This window comes from Coffea arabica, chromosome 6e (assembly GCF_036785885.1).
Source record: "Coffea arabica cultivar ET-39 chromosome 6e, Coffea Arabica ET-39 HiFi, whole genome shotgun sequence".
Classification (NCBI taxonomy): domain Eukaryota; kingdom Viridiplantae; phylum Streptophyta; class Magnoliopsida; order Gentianales; family Rubiaceae; genus Coffea; species Coffea arabica.
Window position 1 is genome coordinate 58093375 of NC_092321.1, and position 13033 is coordinate 58106407.

Here is a 13033-nt window from a genome sequence, read left to right on the forward strand (position 1 = left end):
GGTGCCTTGATTTGCATGCTAACTATTTTGAGTGAGTAATTGGGTCTATTTATGTGATAAATTGTCAAGGTGACTTATACATGTTAAATGGGTACTTAGGCGAGAGTGTATTTTATCTCACTCGACCTAAACCCATCTTTTGTTCTTGATTTAATATGTGAGAATACATACTTTGTGTTGAGTATCACCCTTTTGCTATGTGCTGTTGGGGTGATTACATTATTTGAGTTGTACCCCTTGTGCTGTGTGCTGTTGGGGTGAGTACTTTGTTGAGTATTTTGTTGAGAGATATCATCTATTGAGAGATTGGATATCTCAGGGTTTGGTTCCAACCCGGTTCCAAGGGTAGACGGACTACTCGAGCCAGTCGGGATTTGGTCGAAATTAGTCCCATGCTAACCTTGGAATTTCATTTTTTGTTAAAGTTTTGATGAAAGTTAAGTGATTTTGTTTCGCTCAAGCTACTGTGTGCTGTTGACTGGCCAACGGGGATTGATAAGATGAACGGGGAAAGTAAGTGGAATCTACGGACCATGAATATTTTGGTTGACGGAGTGTCAACAGGCGATCAAGCTCGGGGAAATGAACTGACTTTGAAGTCACCCGTATCCTACCATTGTGATGTTACATTTCTGTCTATTGATATGAAATATCTTGGGTTACATGTTTATTTGGATGTGATTTTATGTTTTTACCACCGATTATTCATAAGCATATTGCTTACCCCATTTCATTTATTTTCCTTAACAGGGGCCAACGCGGGGATATCTCAGGAAGGTGTATAGACTTTTGGTTTAAAGAATAACTGATGTTGCCCTAGTACTTGTTATAAGTGGACTAGTAAGATGTATATATTTGTTGTGGTGGTTATAGTTATCAGCTTTTCTAGGGTTTACTTTCTGGTACTAGTGGTATGTATGGCTTGATGTAATAGTTTATATAACTTTTGAAAATGTAATAGTGTATATAGAACTTTCTTTTAGCGTGAAATTTATTTATCGTTTTGGAATTGGGTCCTGGCGCGAGTTAGGCAGGCGATCTGCTAAACCCTTTGGTACGCCTCTGAGTACGGTGGGGTCGTCACAGGTGGTATCAGAGCGCCTAGGTTAGAGGATTTGGGCAATTGGGAAGCATTTAGGTTAGAGTACTTGGACAGTTGGAAAATATGTTATAGGACACATAAGTATTTGATTGTCTTTAAGTTGAATCGTATCTATTAAGATGAAATGCCGGAGAACTGATTAAGTGATGTTTATTGTGTAGGTATGGGGGCTGGTGGATCTAGCGGTGCCGGAGTACGAGCTACAAGTGTAGATAGGCCGGTGAATCGGGTGGTGCGCCGACGAGTTCTTATATGTCAGAAGAGGGTCGGGGAACCCTATAGGCTATATTCTCCCTTCGGTCAGATGAGTCGATCGTGTGAGTGTCGACATACGTATGGATACCCTGACGAGGTAGTTATGGCTATAGATGACGAACGTTGTTACCTAGGTAAGACGATTGACACTCTGAGGGCACAGTTGGAGGAGGCCAGAAGAGTGAGCCATGAACAGGCCGTGTGCCTGCGTGACCTCGAGGAGGGGTTACGAGCTGGGGAGGAGCGGACATATACTCTTGGTCATCAGCTTGAGAAGACCCACCACCACCTCTTCACTTTGAAGGGGCAGCTGAGAAAGAGAACCCGTGGTATTATGCTAGATATGAGGTTCTCTTGGATGTGGCTGCAGAGGCGCCACCTAGGGCTGGCGGAGCGGGGCCGATGGATGCGATAGATTCTATAGGCTCTGTAGGGGATTTCCGCTAGAGCCGTTATTCTGAGTTGTTTTGTTGACTTTTTGGAGCCGGTGTGCTCATGAACTAACATGTTTTGTATTAATTGAATGATGGCTAGCTGTGAACTGATATGTGTATATTTTTGGCGTGAATTGTATATACATGTATATAGTTTTGTGTATCATATTTTGGTATCTTGGTTATTTCGTGCATTTTATAATTTTCAATACTTTGAACTCGTACCATATTTTGTTCCAATTATAGAAGTTATAAAACAATCAAATGGAGATCCGTGGTCGAGATGGGGGTAGAGGTCGAGGACAAGGAACCGAAGGGGTAACCAATGAAACTGTAAATAGACAAGCTGAGACCCAAGTAGCTATGACCATACAGCGAATGACTGATTTGTTAGAATAAATGGTCAACCAATAGGGTCAAAACCAGGTACAGCATCCCGGAAATCATGAGGGAGAGGACCGTGCCTTAGAACGGTTCCAGAAGTTTCTATCACCAAAATTTTTGGGTGGACCTATCCCTAATATAGCAGAGAGTTGGTTGGATCGAATGTTAGATATTTTCGCTGCGTTAGGATACCCGGAGGAACGGCAGATAGCTTTTGCCGTTTTTCAATTTGAGGGGGCGGCTCGTGCCTTGTGGAATGTGATCCGAGCCAAATGGGATAGAGGGCAAACCCCCTGGACATGGGTTAATTTCACTCGTGAGTTTAATGAGAAGTACTTACCGCCACTTGTTCAAGAAAGGTGAGAGGATAAGTTCATACGACTACGTCAAGGGACTATGAGTGTGGCGGAGTACGAGATGCAGTTTACCAAACTCTCGTTTTGCTCCAGAGTTAGTGCTGACAGACCGGAAGAGAATTCGTCGGTTTGTCTAGGATTTGAACGTAGAGATTTAAGAGGCACTGACAGCTGCTCAATTGGAGTCATATAGTCAAGCTATTGAAAAGGCACAAAGAATTGAAAGTACTAAGAGTCAAGTAAAGGCTTTTTATGATAAGAAAAGAAGACAATCGGATACAAGTAGTTATATTGAGGGATAGAACTCAAGGAGCGAGCCATCATCTAAGATGGGTTGAGGAGTAGGTGGTTCACGATCAATAGGGACCCCGAATCAAGGAAATTTTGAGAAAGGTCAGGCAGGGAGGGAGACCCAAAGGGGTACCTCACGTGGAGGTCCGACATCAGGACCTAGAATGACATGTGGATTTTGTGGGGCTGCTAACCACATGGAAGATAATTGTTGGAAGAAATGGCAAGTTCGGAAATGCTACCGATGTGATAGTGCTGAGCACCTGATTGCTCGCCCTCACCTGCCAAAAGAAGGAAATTTGTCAAGGACAGAAGGGAACACTTCTAAGCCGACCAATGCAATGGGTAATCGACCGAAAGTACCGGCAAGGACCTATGCAATGGGACATCAAGAAGTGACAGACCCATTAGCAATCATCGAAGGTACCCTCCCTATCTTCTATCGTATTGAGGTTTCCTTCTATTCGCTCTAAAAGATTAAGACCGAGTACAGCGAAATTATTATGTTGTTAAGATTTTATGGAATTCGATCTATGAGACGTTCAGCGTTCATTAAGAATACGCAAAGACCATTGAGACCTTGAGCTAAGGATTACACCGTTGGTTCTTGGATTGGAATACATAGAGGGACAAACTTTTGAGGTGAATGTTATTGTCAATGATGAACTCGTTAATGAGGTATTAGAGTATTCCAACCCTTAGCTCGTGAAAAGATTAAGAAGATTTGGCTTATAGGTTGCAATTTCGAGGACGAAATTCTTTTAAGGAGGAGAGATTGTGATACCCCGACTTTTAGGAGAATGTTTTGTTTAGTCTCAAAGAGAATATTACGGTTTCTTTATTTTATTTTTATTTTAAAACATTGTTTTGTTTTAAAGACTCGAAACACTACTTGAACTCAAAACCCTAGTTTTATTTTTTTCTTAAATCCTTCATATTTTACTAAAAACCCTAATTTTAAGTTATGAAATTGTAAAATCCCTCATATTTTCTTCAAATTCCCTTTTATTTGGAATCCATTACCTTATAATAGCTATACTACTCATTTACATCCCCAATGGTTGGAATAAAAAATAGAATTAAGAGTTTTCCCTTTTCATTCATCGTTAAGGTAAACTAAGATTTTTACGTCTTTTCGTAGTGTGAGTAATCGGTACGGAATGTGTATTAAATTTGATGATTAAGAGTGAGTTTTGGATAAGAAAATGTGTGTGATTAGAAGTAATAATAATAAGTTAGTGAATTATAAGTTAAAACCCTAGTACGTGCGAAATAAGGAAAATCGGGTTGAACCGATGTGTACCGTTTGTTACCGACCGAATACACTACTTGATCACCACTTTATTACCTTAATATTCTTGTCATTATTACACAAATATCAGCCCTACATCAGCCTCAAGAGGCCCGAAAATATTGACTAGTAAAAAGGGGGGAAAAGAAAAAAATTGAGATTGAATCCTACGGTGACACTTGGCGGTAATCCACTTAATTTTGACCCAAACTAATTACTATCTTCTTAACCTTATTGAAACTTCATTTTCTCCTCTTTTTTATCAGTTTGGCTGAGCTTAAGGGAGAGAAAACAACCAAGTGAGCAAACTCCAAGTTTCACCTTGAATCATCTTTCTTTGAGTGAAAATCCAAAATTCAAACCGATTAAACTTTCACTTTAGTGCTTAGATAGTTGTGTGTGGTAAAATTTTGGGAAGAAAGTGTTTGGTTTCACACCTACAAGGAGCTTTTGGAAGGTACCATGGCTGCCTATCCCTTTTACTCTTCCTTAATCTTGTTTAAGTTTGGATAGAAACTCATATTCTTGCCTTATGACGGTTATACGGTTAGTTTTGATTGATTTGTTGGAATATGGAGTTAGGGTTTACATTTTCAGCTTTGATTATAGTTATCTACCTCTTAATTGATGTTATTGAGCTAGTAGTTGATGATTTTGATGATAGAGTACTTGTTAGATATGAATTTCTAGAGGAAAAGTTCAAATTCCAGAATTTGGAAACCAATTTGTCCTGTTCTGACCAGTTTCATTTGGCCATGATGGAGGCCGAATTGGGCTTAGTTTAAAACATTAAAATTGTAGGAAATGATGATTTATAACTGGTTGTAAAATGTCAGCTCAATCGGAGCACTGTAGCACATCAAATGACAAAAATACCCTTGACTGCCAAATGTACTATTTTGCGGACAGTTTCTGTTTTCCTCTGAGATGTCACATTTTGACCTTGAAAATGGACGAAATGGTTGTTGATGTTTTCATGAGACTTATAGTTCTCTATTTTTGCTTCGAAATGGTATAAAGTTTACCCCAAACTGATAGGCGTAACTTTAGTTATGGCCGAAATGCCAAGAGACATCAAATCTGCCATTTAGCTATTTGCCTTTAAACTTGATTTCCGGTTGCCTTGTTAAGACTTGTATTGTAATTGGATTATTTTGAGCCTAGTTGAAGGGCTATTGTGGTAACATTGCCTATGTGTGACATTGGGACTGATTTGAGGAAAATGATGAGGCCATAAATGGCTGGAAAATAGGTAAACACAAGGGGCATGCCGCCCAAATTTTTACTAGAGGTATAAACCAACCTTTGGAATTCTGGTTTTGTAATCTGCAAATTTGACCTAGATCCACTGAAAACTGGGTTAAGTTGTCTTCATAAAAGTTGTAACCCTTTGTCTTAATTTCGAGACGCTACCTAGTACACATTTATCCGATAATTGCAGCTCCAGTTATGGTCAAAACCGTGTAACCCGTTTTGGTCAAAACCGTGTAACCCGTTTTCATACCATTTTCATTTTCGCGCACGCGCACATGGATTTCTTGGCCGTTTTGGCCGTTTTAGTCCTTATTTCCATTTGTGATGGTTGTTTGACTGATAGTTGAGTATAATCTTCTGTCACAGGCAGTGACGAACCGGACGGAGTTGGTGGACTCGTATAAAGTGCCTTGATTTGCGTGCTAACTATTTTGAATGAGTAATTGGGTTTATTTATGTGATAAATTGTCAAGGTGACTTATATATGTTAAATGGGTACTTAGACTAGAGTGTACTTTATCTCGCTCGACCTAAACCCATCCTTTGTTCTTGATTTAATATGTGAGAATACATACTTTGTGTTGAGTATCACCCTTTTACTATGTGCTGTTGGGGTGATTACATGACTTGAGTTGAACCCCTTGTGCTGTATGCTGTTGGGGTGAGTACTTTGTTGAGAGATATCATCTATTGAGAGATTGGATATCGCAAGGCTTGGTTCCAGCTCGATTCCAAGGGTAGACGGATTATTCGAACCAGCCGGGGCTTGGTCGAAGTTAGTCTCATGCTAATCTTGGAATTTCGTTCTTTGTTAAAGCTTTGATGAAAGCTAAGTGATTTTATTTCGCTCGAGCTGCTATGTGCTGTTGACTGGCCAACAGGGGTTGATAAGGTAAACGGGAAAAGTAAATGGAGTCTACGGACCATGAGTGTTTTGATTGACGGAGTGTCAACAGGCGTTCAAGCTCGGGGAAATGAACTGGTTTTGAAGCCACCCGTATCCTACCATTGTGATGTTACATTTCTATCTATTGATGTGAAATATCTAGGGTTACAAGTTTATTTGGATGTGATTTTACGTTTTTACCCCCGATTATTCACTAAGCATATAACTTACCCCATTTCATTTGTTTTCCTTAGCAGGGGCCAACGCGGGGATCTCTCGGGAAGGTGTATAGACTTTTGGTTTAAAGAATAACTGATGTTATCCTAGTACTTGTTATAAGTGGACTAGTAAGATGTATATATTTGTTGTGGTGGTTATAGTTATCAGCTTTTTTAGGGTTTACTTTTTGGTACTAATGGTATGTATGGTTTGATGTAATAGTTTATATAACTTTTGAAGATGTAATAGTGTATATAGAACTTTCTTTTAGCGTGAAATTTATTTATCGTTTTGAAATTGAGTCATGGCACGAGTTAGGCAGGCGATCCACTAAACCCTTTGGTACGCCTCTGGGTACGGTGGGGTCGTCACAGTCAATAAGTCAGATCTTATCCAAATTCAATTCAGATCCAATATACATAAGTAGGGTTTGGATTTAATTTGTCAAATCCAAACTCTATTCAAACCCACACCCTGTAAGAGAGTCATGAGTCTTAATAGGGTCTAATTTTCTGTAATCCAAACTCAAACACACACACACACACACACGCATTTATAGTAGATTTATAAAAGAGCAAAAGCAAATAAATGAAAGATTGAATGAAGATGCTGATGAAACTTTGAAAATAATTAGCTTTAGTTAATAATAGTTCTTTCTTTGAGTACATAATATTGCATTCAACATCTTGAATGTTAAATTTATTATTTGAAAATAAAAATTGGATGATATTTATGTTATTTTTTTAACTATTTAAAACATTTTTACTTTAATTCTTTATTGTGTGTTCAGAAAAATATCCATGGGCACCCGTTGAATACTCAAACCCATGGGTTTTCTTTTTTAGACCCATAAGAGTTTGAATTTAACTAAATTTAATGAGTTTGGATGTGAATCAAAAGAATCTAATCCGAATCTTATCCATTGACATGTCTAAGTACACACCATGTACCATTATTGAATGCATCAAATATCATCCCCCCCCTATTACCCTTGTTTACTTAAGACCCTAATAAATTCAAATGTTTTGACAGATTGTAATATATTATTATGGATTTTTTAGATGCAGAATATGCATAAATAGAGTTTTATTTGGCATTTTACAACCCTCATTATCATTTCTTATAAAATTGTTTCTTTAATTTTTACAATTTTTCAACCGCAGAATATCACTTAAGTCATAAAAGGGTTTTTTTTAAAAGGAAAATCATAAAAGGTTAAGGTACAAATTTCTAAATGAATAATAGGACATGGTTACAACTTTAGGTGTCAATAAAAGTAAAGGAAAATAAACTTGTTCGTAAAATAATTTTTTAAAATTGGGGTGCAGCGGGCTCAAGCTGCAATACAACGCCTAGACAACTCTCGAAGACCCCACCTAGCAAGCTATAATAATTTGCTTTCCCCCTAAAATAAAATTCACTTAATATTGCCTTGACCCCTGAGCCCAGGTACCAAATAATATATTAAACTGGTAAGAGCAATTACTACACAGTTTGTTCCAACAAATGAACCAATACTTCATGAATAAATTTTATATACAGTGATGATATATACGTTATCACCGTTAGATCCATGATACATGTATAATATTTGAATTTCAAATTTAAATTTTATATAATTGTTATTCATCCAAAATTGATGGTGTATATACTATTATTGTACAAAAGATTAATCCATATTTTGTACTGTTCATATATACTTAGGGAGAGATTTAAGATTATATGGGACAAATATAATATGAGATATTATACGTTTGTATATCATATGAATTTTTTAAAAACACAAGTAAAAGTTCAGCTTTAAAATATGAGTTTGAAAAAGTTATGCATATAAATTCGTATGTGAACAGTGAGGACATATTTCATAGTTATGAAAGAAAGAAAAGATAAATTACTTGTCAAAATAGTAGTTAGATTTTTTGCGATATTTTAAAAAGATTGTTACAATAAAATAAGATCTTTGTGAAACAAATAAATATAAAGGTGAATTTTACTAATTCTTAAAATTAACTAATATAAAGGTGGTTTTGGAAAAAGGTATGACGAGGAAGGCCAAGAAAGAAAAAGATTCCACTTTCTCTTGCAAGAAGCTCAGGCAATGTTTGTTGCATTCTATTTCTCTGATTATTTTCCTACAATTGGTTGGTTGTATAAATACACTGGGATGCTATCTCGACTGGAAAAAGTTTTCAACAAGCTTGATTTGTTCTACCAAGAACTCATTGATGAGCACCTGGATCCAAATAGGCCAACGTCAATGGATGGAGACATTATTGATCTCTTGATTCAATTACAGAAGGACAGATCAACTCCGTTTGATCTGACTCTGGATCACATCAAGGCCACACTTATGGTAATAAACTAACTCTTTAACATACTATTCCAATACACAGTGTGATGTACAGGTTCTGTCTAGTTCTTTTCTACTTGAAATTGCAATCATATCTTATGAAAAATAATGCTACTTAATATGAATACTATACAATTTAATACTGACACAAAGACAAACACAGCGTTATTTATTTGTTTTTCTATTTACATCCTTAAGTTAATTGGCACTATTACGGGCAAAAACTTGCATAGACTTGATTTACAGGCCCACATGTAGACCGAGTGGTGCCAGTTATGCCACGCCACTACGTGCCAATCTCCCCCTTAATCCCAAATTTGCTTCCTAGCCTCCGTCATTCCCCAATCATCAGCGTCTATCTCTTCCTTAACTACTACTTTCCCCCAAAATCACCGGTTCCTTCCTACCCTAGTCATCATCACCATATTATCAGCATCCTTTCATTACTTCCTCTCTCTTTCCTCCCCAAAAGTTGTAACCAGTTTATTCCTCCTTTTTGCCTTCATCGGTACCATCTCCACCGAAACCATTACCATTCTCCTTCTTTGTGGTTTCTTTCCCTCTTTCATTTCCTGAGATGCTTAGGGTTTTTTTTTTCGGTGAATTCATAATTATTTAAGGAAAACCAAAAATAAAGCCAAAATAACAAACCAAATCCAATCAGAAATTTACCGAAAAAGAAATCTGAAGGCATGGGGCGGGGGTTTTTGGAAATTTTACAAGGCTGAGATGGAGTTTGGCAGGAAAGCAAAAAGAAACCTGACCTGAAAAATTTTTGCTATTAGATTTTGATGTGTACTTGTATATTGTTCAAAAGAGGAATTTTAAAAAATTGAGAGAGACGGTAGTGCAGAGCCTTGAAGTCAAACAAGGTGACAGATGGAAGGTAAAACTCAAGTGAGGAATGGAGTACATGAACTTGCAGCTAGTTAATGCTGAGGAACATATTGAGGGACAGTTTACTGGAAATCTTGGAGAGATTCTTGATCAGATGTAACAATATTCTCTACATGCTTTGAAATAGCCAATGTTTTCAGAACCGGACCGGACCGGCCGGTTCGACCGGTTGGACCGCGAACCGGCCATGTCACCGGTCCGGTCTAATGTTAAAGCCGGAAGTTCATGGAGAACCGTTGAAACCCGGACGAACCGGACGAACCGTGCGAACCGTTAAGAACCGTGAACCGGCGGTTTTTTAAATTCTTCAACAAAATATCAAGAATGGTGTAGCTAAGATTCGAACCTGGGTCTTCAAGTTTAAATATGACAATCTTACCGCTAGACTGTACTTAAGTTTGTTGAGAATTCTACTTGACTAAAAAATATATTAAAACATCAAGTTCTTCTCTTATTTTTTTTTTTCAATTTTTTCTTCTTAACCATTTTTAACCCAAATATCCACAACAAGATTTTCTCAAGTCTTCACCATTATTATCAGGTTATTATCTTTAGCAGATTGTAAACAAGTTGAAAATTTCAACTTTTCTTGTTTTTCAACATTTTAGTAAGTTTAATTTTTTTCTTTTCAAGGTTTTTTTCTATATTATTATCTTTAGTTGATTTTTTGCATTTTCTTCTTTTTCCCCTCAATTTTCATATGTTTCCCTCATTTTTGTTTTATTTTTATTCGATTAATTAAGGATGAAATTTTTGCAAAAGTAGTGCACATCCGTGTAGGAATTGGGTAGGAATTACAAATAATAACATTGGGTTGGTCAAAAATATGGTAGTTGGCACATAATCGAAGCTATTGATAATTGAATTTAAAATAATTAATGGTATAGGATCATTGAATTTAATATAACATGTTAATTAGTAATGTTTAGTAGCAATTAATTTTTTATGTGTTTAACTGTATATTTGTTTTTCAAAAATTTTTAGTTTTTTTTAGTTTGAGCAATTAGATTTATATTTTTATAATAAAATTTTAACTTTTTCAGCTTAAGTTGATGAAATTGTGAAGGTGGTGTGGTTGCTTATCATGCCACTGATAAAAGTTTGCTATTCAAATAGTTTGTCTTAACTTGAACTCTTTTATGGATTTTTTTAAGGGTTGTAAAAGAATTTCAATATTTAATTTATTTATTTTTTGTGTTTTTATTTGTGATAATTGGTGCACATTTGGATTGTATCTATTTATGTTTATAATGAATTTATGAAAACTTGTGGTGAATTATGATATTTTAATTATATTTATCATTCCATGTTTTGTGTATAACTTTTAGAAAATTTATTATTATCATAACTTAAATTAAGTTATGTTGGTAAAGTTCAAGTGTAGAATGAAACCTGCTTAGTACTTAACACTTTAAAAAAAAAAAAAAAAAAAAAAAAAAAAAAAAAAAACAGTGAACCTTTGAACCGACCGGTTGGACCGGTCGGACCGGTCGAACCGCGAACCGGCCACCTCTCCGGTTCACTGACCGGTCCGAGTTTAAAAACATTGGAAATAGCATGTAGAGATTCTTGATCAGATGTACATTGAGGGATGTTTCTAGTGAGTTGTGATGATGTGGCAATTTCACCATTAATCGGTCCACAAGTGGGCCTGTAGACCGCGTCTACACAAGTTTTTGCCACTATTACATGACAACTCCAAGTTCAAATTCTGATAGAGAGGTTGTGTTTTGGGTCTCCACTAGAACTGGATCGGATGGGAATCTTAATTTTGTCTTACACAAATGTTGATTCATTTCAATTGGATACATTGGTCTTGATGACAACAAGCATTTGAATCCGCCTTTTTTTATATATATAAAAAAGAAATTGTAATATTTCCTAAACATAATGTTTACCATCTCTTTATCGCTTATACATCACATTCCAAAAATTTTACAGCTTTAATGTTCGAAAATTTTTTTGAATAATCTTCAACGGAAGCACATGAAAATATTTTGGCTTAGGAAATTCATTGATGATTATCTTTTCTGTTTTTTCAAAAAACAACTGCAGAACGTATTTTTGGCCGGGTCAGAAATCTCAGCAGGTGCAGTAATCTGGGCAATGACAGCCATTATCAAGACCCTACGGCACTGGAAAAAGCTCAAAACGAAATCCAAGAGGTGCTTGGAGAGAAAAAAATGATAGAGGAAGATGATACTCAAAAGCTTCCCTATCTCAAAGCAATCATTAAGGAGACCATGAGATTGTACCCAGTTGCTCCTCTTTTAGTCCCAAAATACACAATGGAAAGTTGCATCCTAGACGGGTATGAGATCCAGCCCAAGACTGCCGTTTACGTGAATGCTTGGGCAATTGGAAGAGATCCTGAGTACTGGGAAAATCCACATGAGTTCTTGCCTGAGAGATTCTTGAATAGTACTATAGATGCAACAGGGAAACACTTTCAATTCATACCGTTTGGGGCAGGCAGAAGAAGCTGCCCAGGATACTACCTGGGACTAGCAACTGTGGAGCTTGCACTTGCTAATCTTTTGAACTCATTCAATTGGGGTTTGCCTTCTGGAGTGAAGAAAGAGGACATTGATACTGATGTTTTACCTGGTCTTGCTATGCTTAAGAAAAATGCCCTGCGACTTGTGGCAAAGAAACGTGTGCCTTTGTAGTGAAAAAAAAAACATGTTAAATGGGATCAGAATGTGTGGTTCATATACAATGTACGGCCATTTGAGGAATTCTTGCTGTTTTGGTCTTCAATTTGGTATCATCAGATTTGAAATGAAAGAGTTTAATATGTTGAAACAAATTTTTAAGCAAACTGTGGTATGAAATCTTTGACCCTTTTTTGTAAATGAATTCATGGAAGATGCTTGAATGCAATTAGGTCCTCAATTATTGGGCCTTGGGGAGCAGTTTAGAAAACCAAACAATGTGATCCAGAATCATCTCTGATAAGCATTACGTAAAGAATGCACAAATTATTTGCAAAGAAAGTGTATTCTATAAACTCAAGGACCATGCGCGCAGTTGGGATTCTTGATGATAAATAGCTCAGGACATGTACGGTTCATGTTATCACTAATTAGTCAATATCAGTGATGATTACTGATATGGTTTTAGTGATGACATTGATAAACATTTGTGACAAAAAACAAAGCCGTCACTAACTCTCTGTCTGTCATTGACAAAATATTTCATCAATAAATATTGATGTTCATTGACGACTTTCAAAGTTGTCCCTGTACACTTTTATCGATGGACATTCAGTGATGACCTTGAAGTTGTCAGCAAATTTCATCAGTGACCACTTT

The 13033-nt window shown here is 36.6% G+C and overlaps 1 pseudogene; it reads left to right on the forward strand.

Moving 5' to 3' along the window:
• The first annotated feature begins 2986 nt into the window (after window positions 1-2986).
• On the forward strand, window positions 2987-12540 carry LOC113738621 (5-OH-xanthotoxin synthase-like; annotated as a pseudogene).
• The last annotated feature ends 493 nt before the right edge of the window (window positions 12541-13033 follow it).